The 8,926-nt window shown below is 34.6% G+C and overlaps 1 long non-coding RNA gene across 2 annotated transcripts; it reads right to left on the minus strand.

Annotated features, from left to right (window-relative positions):
- Positions 1 to 2,765: 2,765 nt before the first annotated feature.
- Positions 2,766 to 4,537, minus strand: LOC132642623 (uncharacterized). Of its 2 annotated transcripts, none has more exons than XR_009583276.1 (3): positions 4,268 to 4,537; positions 3,099 to 3,432; positions 2,766 to 2,948 (listed from the first exon to the last, which is right to left on the minus strand). It is a non-coding gene; the product is annotated as an uncharacterized LOC132642623 (long non-coding RNA). The 2 variants fall into 2 exon arrangements; XR_009583277.1 differs by lacking the exon at positions 4,268 to 4,537 and adding an exon at positions 3,598 to 4,261.
- Positions 4,538 to 8,926: the final 4,389 nt, after the last annotated feature.

Raw genomic sequence — 8,926 nt, forward strand, 5'->3', positions numbered from 1 at the left:
AAATCACGTCGAGATGCTCGGAATTCATCCAATCCTCATTGTGCAACCTGAAAACACAAATACCGCAACATAAGATCAATTATACCAAATTTAGTGCAAAAGGTATGATTAAAGTACTAAGAAACTGAGGAGAGACGACGTAAAACATAGATATTTGTGCCAAATATCACCACCCCCCATTTAGACTTTTCTCGCCCTCGAGCAAACAATATTTACAGGTCACATACTGCCCTTTTTGCCTATACGAACTGGTCTACTCAGGTTTCGGCTAGGATGATCATTTACAAAACATGCTACCCGACAAACTTTCGAGCTAGTTCTACTTCAATTCATAGCATCACCAAAAATTTCAAGCCATGAAGCTTACAAACAACCTCTTTAGCATGACCCAACCACCAAATCTGACCTAACAACACCACTTTAAGCACAAATCGTTCGGTCTTTCGATAAAGAACCAATAATTCACCTATCTTGTGTCAACTACATGCCCTCATAGAAAGAAAGATGTCCAACGATCACACATGAGTATAAGGAACAATATTTCAATGGACATATCAAGACAAATATGCTCACACTCTCAAAGAATCATTACATGCAACATATGACGAACCATATGCTTTCCCTTAGTGTAACCGTTCTACTAATGTGAGTATGTCGAGCCTAGGATCAAGTAAGACTTAAAGGGTTGTAATGTCAACTAAGGGACGGGTAGGATACATTTGGATGTAGTGACTAACCTCCCTAAGCACTTTAATACGTTGTAACTTCTTCATTTTGCACAATCCTTTATCAACTACAATTCTCCCAAATTTTAAGCCCCCCATCTTTTCGACAAGCTAGTGGGAGACTATAGCTAAGAAAACAAACAGTTAATTGAGTATTAGTATTATTATTCAGTTTTGAAATCCCCACTAGCAAGAATTCACTCAACAAGCTTCCCATCCTCTTTTTTTTCTTTTCGATTTCCCAACTCTAATTTCATTATGGAACAGTTAAAGTGCTTAATGAGCAAAGGGATCAAATCAAGGTTAATAAGAACAAAGGGTATAAGCTCATCAACGGTTGCCAAATAAAAAACTAAAGGCTCAATGGGGCTTACTAAGGTAACATGTAAGGGTAGGTAAGTGACGGTTCAAATTCGGCTAATCAAAGAAATGCCTCTATCACATCTTATACTTAATAACTCAATTTCGCTTCATGAACACACCGGGCAAGGTCTAGATGTCAATACAAAGCATGGATTATACAAAAGTAACCTTACACGCACATGACACATAGTCAAGACAAGATGGATCCATATCAGCCCTCAAATCAAACAACACATACAAATTCAAGCCAAACGGTTCATACATGAATCAGGATAAAAGGCGAAGTGTTTGGAAAGAGGCTATTCAGACTTTTCGGCATGTTTTAACTTTAAAAAACCAAGAACAGTTCATTTTTATCAACTTTCACCTAGCTCGAGTACCTAACATTCGATTGGTCTTCCTACGGACTAATTTTCCCTCAAGCAGGTTGTCATCCACCAGTCATCGGGAAAAGTCCCTTCTATGACTAGGAAAAAAAGCAACAAAAGAAAACAAAATCCTAACGGATGCTTTATGCCACTATAAGGGTCTAATAACTAAAAAGCAAAATCTTTCGGGCTTTTTCTTCTATGGTTTTTCTATTATTTTTTTCCCACAAGTTAATCCTAATAAAAAGAAAATAAAGTTATGTCCTAAAAAGAAAAAAAATAAATCCTAAGGCATCTAAGAATCCTCTATCTCAAGACGCACCTCCCACCCCACACTTATATTCATGCAATGCCCTCAATGCACATGAAAAAAGAAAAATTAAGAACTAGGTAAGGTGAGAGATACTCCCTGGGGCCAATTAGGGCCTACTCGTCATCACTGGTAGCTACATCCACTACAACACAAGGCATCTATTGCTATAGAATACGTTGTAGCTAAAGATGAAATTTTCCGTGGCTAAACACTTTAGCCACATTTTTTTTTCCCATAGCATTCGTAGCAAAATGTAGCGTAGCTAAAAGTTAGCTACAGAATTTACATGGTCCGTGGCTAAGCACTTGTACTAATTGCTACGAGTTTTTTTGTGTTGTAGTTGCGAAGATAGAAAATTCCTGCCACGAAAAATATACTCATAGCAAGTGACTTTAATCTTTTGCCACGACGAACAAATTTTGTAGTTGTATTCATATTGTAGCCACAAGGTATTTTATTGTAGCAAAAGATTTAATATGTTTGCCACGCAAACTCAAATTTTATGGCTATTTCTATAGCTTAGTTTCATGACAATAGCAGTCATATTTAGTTACGAACTAAACAATTCATAGCTATGAGTTAAAGTATTTGCAACAAATATTTTCATATTGTAGCTATGAAGCCGTACCTTTAGCTACGAAATAAATAGCATTATAACTAAAAAGAACCTTCATTTGCTACGAAAATTGTAAATTTGTAGCCATGTTTTGATACGTGGCAATTATAGGAGTATATGTCTAGCTACGAACTCAAAAGTTCATAGCTAAAAGTGTATACTTTTTGTCACGAGAGACAAAATTGTAGCAAAAGATTTTTTCATTTGCTACGGAAATAAAAATGTGTATCCATATTCTCATTTGCGTGACAATTATATGTACGTTTAGCTACAAATCCAAAAATTTCATAGCTACTAATTGAAATATTTGTCACCGACATTGTTAGCCACATAATGTAGCTGAGAATTCATTTTCGACATGAAATTTATAGACAATATCGTAGCAATATATCTTTAATTGTGTAATAAATGCATAAATTAGAAAAAAGATGTAACAAGGTTCAACAATGTCATCCAAAATAGTGAAACATCACTTTATTCAAACATATCAATATACTTTTGCAAGAGAAAAAATAATTCTTCATGTCCCCATCGATTTGATGCTTCCATCACTACTCCACAAGCTGCAATAACAATTAAGAAAACAAATAAGAAAATGATACAGTAAAGTATTCGTTGAAAAATTAAGCTTTGTTTCTTAATATGAATATTTTATAAAGAGATCACATATTTATTGGATTAGTAATATTAAAATATATAAATAAGCCACTTACGGTTAGATTTGCATCATTTGATTGTCGGCCTTGAGCTGCAACCAACATTTGAAATTTTGCTGCCCATTGTTTCTCCAACTTTGCTATCTTATTATCCGTTTCTTTCTTCATTTCTTCAATTTTCTCCTTAGCTTCCCTTTTAATTTCTTCCACATGCTCGTTCGATTCCTTTCTTGTCGATTCTAATTGCTTTATGAGTTGTACCTTCGTTGGTCTACCCCCGAAATATTCACTAATATTTCGATCCCGTTTACATATTTTCTAGAAGGCGAGAATACAAAATAACCACCATAATGGTAGCTAATTTCAATCTCACCTAGCGTGTCCACGCTTCCTACAAAATTATTGAACATGAGTTAGCTATATATGATTAAACAAAACGCAAATTTATCTAATTGAAAATAATAATAATAATAATAATAATAATAATAATAATAATAATAATAATAATAATAATAATCATGATGATGATGATGATGATGATGAATTCAATATGTACCCGGATAAACAAGTTCTTCCACCTGTTGTGTGGGCAAATTTTCTTTAACCGGCGTCGCTTGAGCACTCTTAGGAGGTTCCATATTACCATTATCAATCAACTGACTAATTTTTTTCCGAAGACCATTCCTACCCATGTCTGGTTGTAAACAAGCTTTTGTAAGGGGAAAAACACTTTGAAGTTTCGGCAAATAAAACTGAAAATGCACACAAAATAAGACAGACAAACACACAGACGAAAAAAATCCTCTGATTTGAGAAAATGGCTATTAACAAATCCATTCTACTAATTGGATCCTTTTGTTTGGCTCTCCTTTTGATTTCAAGTCAAGCAGCTGATGTAGTCCTTTTAGGACCATGTGATCAATTCCCAGATTGTAATGCATTATGGTTAATTAAAAATAAAATAAAAGAAATAAAACTGAAAATTATTGTGGTTAAAATTCAACTTGCTGAATAAGAAAGCAGTGATTTTAAACAAACTTGAAAATAAGAACAAGAACGTGGCCACTGTATGATATCATAAGACAAACTTTGATTAGAAAAACTCTTTAAACAAACTTGTAAATAAGAACAAGAACGTGGCCACTGTATGATATCATAAGACCCAAAAAATCTTTGTTTAAATCATAAGGAAAAAGCAATCAACAAAGAAAAGGATATACAATTACCTTACTGCGCCTTGAAAACAAAAGTTGAAACTAGGAAAATTGGAGATGGAGAAGTGACAGTGATTTTTTTTTTCTATCTTTAAAGTGCTTAATCTTTTAGGGCTTTGGGGGCTCTAATAAGAAAAGAAATCTATAATTTAGGCATAAAAAATTAAGAGGGAAATAATTTGGAGGGAACTTTTTTGTTTTTGTTTTCAAAATTTCACCACAACTCTTTTCTTTTTAATTTCGTAAATTGTGAATTCATCATATTTCCCTCCTAATAGACAGAACACTAAAAAAAACGTTAGCTAAGAATTTTCTTAATAAAAAATATATTGCAATTTAGACACAATTGCCTATTTATTTAAATACTATTTTAAACTTACCATTACAATAAAATCTCGTTAAATTAAGTCGAATCGAACTAAATATGAACATCTAATCGCTAAAGTTAAATGTTCCAAATTCCAATAATAGAGTTAATGTTAAATTGAATTAAATAAAACGATCAACACCTAATTACACTAGATCGATAAAGTATTGTCTTGATCGAACAAGTCTGACTCAATAATAATTCTCGAAGCACTTGATCAAGATGAACTCGAGTGATACCATCCCACAACCACCCAAACAAAAATTTAAAACTCTTTTTTATAAAAAAAAAAAAAAACTTTTTTTGAAGGGGCTAAAGAAAATATTTCCCAAATTAGGAAGGAGGGGGGGGGGGGGGGGGGGTGAGTGGTGTAAAAAATCAAAGAAAAAAACTTTTTTTAAAAAGAAAAAATTAATTCTTTTAGAGGGTGGTGTGTCTGGGGTCCGGGGGGGGGGGGGGGGGGGGTTGGTGGTGGTGCGGGAGTTGGGTGGTGCAGGTTTTTCCTACTTTCATTAGGGAAGTCCTTTTCCTCATTCTTAAGATACTTGTTTTCTTAAAGAAAATACCTCCCAAATTTGGGGGGAGGGATGGTGTTGTGGGCGGGGTGAGTTGGGTGGTGGGGGTGGTGGGGGTGGCGGGAGTTGGGTGGTGGGAATGATTGGTAGAATGTCACTTGTAGGACTTGATTTTCCTACTTTCTTTAAGGAACAATGCATGTATGTCGCATCGAACGATGAACAACTCTAATTACACTAAAATGTATTATTTCGATACAATATATTCGAGTCAAATAACAATTTTCGGAGTACAAGATTAGTATGAAGCTTGAGCTGGACTTAGATAATATTTAATATTATCTATTTATTTAAATATTTAAAACTTACACTTACAAGTATGATTCCGTAAAGTTAAATCGAATCGAACTATATATGAACATTTAATTACATTAGATCGACAAAGATATTATTCCAATAATAGAGGTCCGAGTCAAATAACATGAATTCTTGAAGCATTTGTTCCGGATGAAGCTTGAGCTACCTTAGTGAAGTTAATTTGTTGCTTAAATCCAATATAAGTAGTCAGTTAAATATATTAGATATAATCTAACTATTTATTGAATTATATTTAAAACTTACAAGTAAACATGTAAAATTGAATTAAATAGAACGATCGACACTCAATTACACTAGATCGATAAATGTATTGTCCACGTCGAATAGGTGCGAGTCAAATAAGAATTCTCAAAGCACTTTATGAAGATGAACTTGAACAAGACTTATAGTTTGTTTGGCGAAAAACAGTTTGTCTTTGACCAATTAATTTAAAAAACACTTTTGAGGAGCAATTAGTGTTTGACCAAACTTTTTAAAAGTATTTTTACGTGTATTTTTTTCAAAAGTGATTTTGAAAAAATTGTTTTGGGCAAAAACTATTTTTTTTATCTTCTGAAAAACAGTTTCTGTTACTCCTCAGAAGCAGTCAAATAAATTAAAAAACTAAACAATCATTATTCATGTCGAGTCCTGATAATGATATTGATTTTTGGTGAGGCTAGTTATTCATGTCGTCGCGTGTTGGCATTTTGTCATTTTAACAATGTATTTTGTGCTTCCTTATGTAATGTGCAGGAATATATGGTGATAATTTTTTTCAAAATAATTTTGGTAATGACATTGATTTTTGGTGATTGTTGTAATTCATTTTGCCATGTATTGGCATCTTTTCATTTAAAAGGACGTATTATTTTCTTCCTTGTGTAATGTGAAGGTATAATTTTTTGAAAATGGTAATAGAATGTGCATGTATATTTGGTTATAATTTGTTTCAAAATAGTAAATAAAGCTAGTACTTTTTCATAGACGGCGGTTTGGAAATAGTTATAACCCTCCCTGGTATTATAGCTGTAACTTCTGAAGAATGGTGAATGAAAAAGCTAATAGAAACATTGAAAATTCTGAGCTACAACTGTATTTCTACGGCCATTTAATTTAATGTGCTTATTATGATTATATTCATACAATTTTTATGCTAACTACAAGTGTAGGAAATCAAATTATTTAATTGGGCTAAAAGATTAGTATTGCTACAACAAATTTCAATTCGTGCAAAATAATACTAATTATTAGCTATGAAATTTTATCATAACAATAAATCTGTGGCTATATGATTTCGTCATGACAAGTATATCTATTAAGCCAATTATTGCCACAACTTTTTAGTACTCGAAGTAAAAATATTTATCTAGCTGTAATATTTTATTTTAAGTGATTTTTTATGGCTAAAAGGTTACTATTGCTACAATAAATTTCAACACGTGGCAAAAATTAATAATTAGCTACGAAATTTTACTATAGCAAAAATTCTATAGCTATATTATGTAACTATTGCGACAATCTTTTATAACTTGAAGCAATTATATTTATTTAGCTACAACATTTTGTTTCAAATAATTTATTGTGGCTAAAAGGTTACTATTACTACAGTAAGTTTCAATCCGTGGCAAAAATTAATAATTAGCTACGAAATTTCTTTTTAGCAAAACATTGGTGGCTATATCATTTAGCTATTGCCACAAATTTTATAACCTGAAGCAAAATTATTGATTTAGCTACAATATTTTGTTTCAAAGAATTTATTATGGCTAAAAGGTTAGTATTGCTACAGTAACTTTTATCGCGTGGCCAAAACCTTATGATCAGCTATAAAGTTTATCGTAGCAATAAAGTTGTAGCTATTTCGATAACTATTGCCACGATTGTTAGCAATTATAGCAAAAATGAGAAATTAGCTTTGTCAATTTGATTTTTGTGGCAAAGAAATTTTACGAATTTGTAAATAGCTACGGAATTCAAATTTTTGTGGCAATTACTAGGCAATAGCTACGCTTTTTAAATTCGTAGCTTAGATTTCGTAGCTACAGATGCCTTGTGTTGTAGTGATCCTCGCCATCAAACGGCTCAAGACGACTCCTTCTCATCACTACGATCGGAGTCGTTATGGGCAAGTGACGTCACCTCGTCACCTTCTTCTTCAGCAGCTGCTATTTTATCCACGGTGCACACATCCTCATCCTCAGGCAGTCGGGCCTCATCCTCACCCAGAAGCCTCCTCGCATGGGTAGTAAGTGGCACCTCATTAAACACCCCCAAAATATCCACTTGTGATTGCTAGACCTGCAACATCTGTACCCTGTATATTATGGTGAGTAGATTGGTCTGGGATGCTCTTTCTTCTGTCGGGGTCAGTAATTTCTTGGCAGTTATCTCGGGGGCTTTGACATTTAAGATGTCCAACTAATTCAGTCGGTGGCTCAAGCACCCCATCAATAGAAGTACTCTTTCGAGAATCAATCTGTGTGATTAACTCTGTGATGGTTTTCCTAAAAAGAAGTTGACGACACTTGTTTTCCCTCACCTACCATATCTCTTTCAACATCCAATGCCCAACATTGTCGGGTCTCCATGTCAATAAGAAGTACACCATGAAAACATTCTCTTTCGACAAACTCCAGTAGTCCTCAAGATGCATTATCCTCAAATTTATCAACCGGGACCACACTCGTGCCGGTTTCTCAAAATTGGTCATAAGCATGTGTTTGCGTGTCTTGAGCTTGTCATCATATCTTTCCCAAATGGAAAGAGAATCCAACCCACATAATGTTTCTCGGATGGCCTTATAATCGGGCCTCCGGATGAATTCTTCGAGTGGCTCGATTGGCACGTCCGGTGCCCCAACAGCTCCGTACAAAGTCGATGCGGCCAAAGGAATTGGGCGGCCACGAACAGTGACTGTCGGGTTCCAGTATTCAGAGTTCACCTGCTCTATTTGTGCATAAAATTCCAAGACAAGATCAATGTTAACTGGCCCCGGACTCTCAAACACAGCTTGCCACCCCATACCCATGAGGCTGCTCTAGATGGCTCGAAAGTTCCTTTTCCGGGCGACCCTGTCCACCCCACGCTCATGGCTTTAGCTATCACGAACCAACCGAAGGGCCATGACGGGCACTCGGAGCTAACCTACCGAGCACCTCTGAACATACGTTATCATAATCATTTCTAAGTGGACCACAAAGATAACTCATGGATATCATAACCTGTAAGGACATATATCGCAACATGACGACACATCTCTATATAATCCTCAACAACTATGCCATTCATCACCAGCCGACAAGGCTACTAAAATATTATACAACAATATGAACCGATAGGGTTAGGAAACGTCTAACTATACACACATGTCTACACGCCTTTACATAGGATACAAGTGACCATAAAGATCAATACCAATAGACTGCAACT

The sequence above is a fragment of the Lycium barbarum genome, chromosome 5 (genome assembly GCF_019175385.1).
Source record: "Lycium barbarum isolate Lr01 chromosome 5, ASM1917538v2, whole genome shotgun sequence".
NCBI lineage: Eukaryota > Viridiplantae > Streptophyta > Magnoliopsida > Solanales > Solanaceae > Lycium > Lycium barbarum.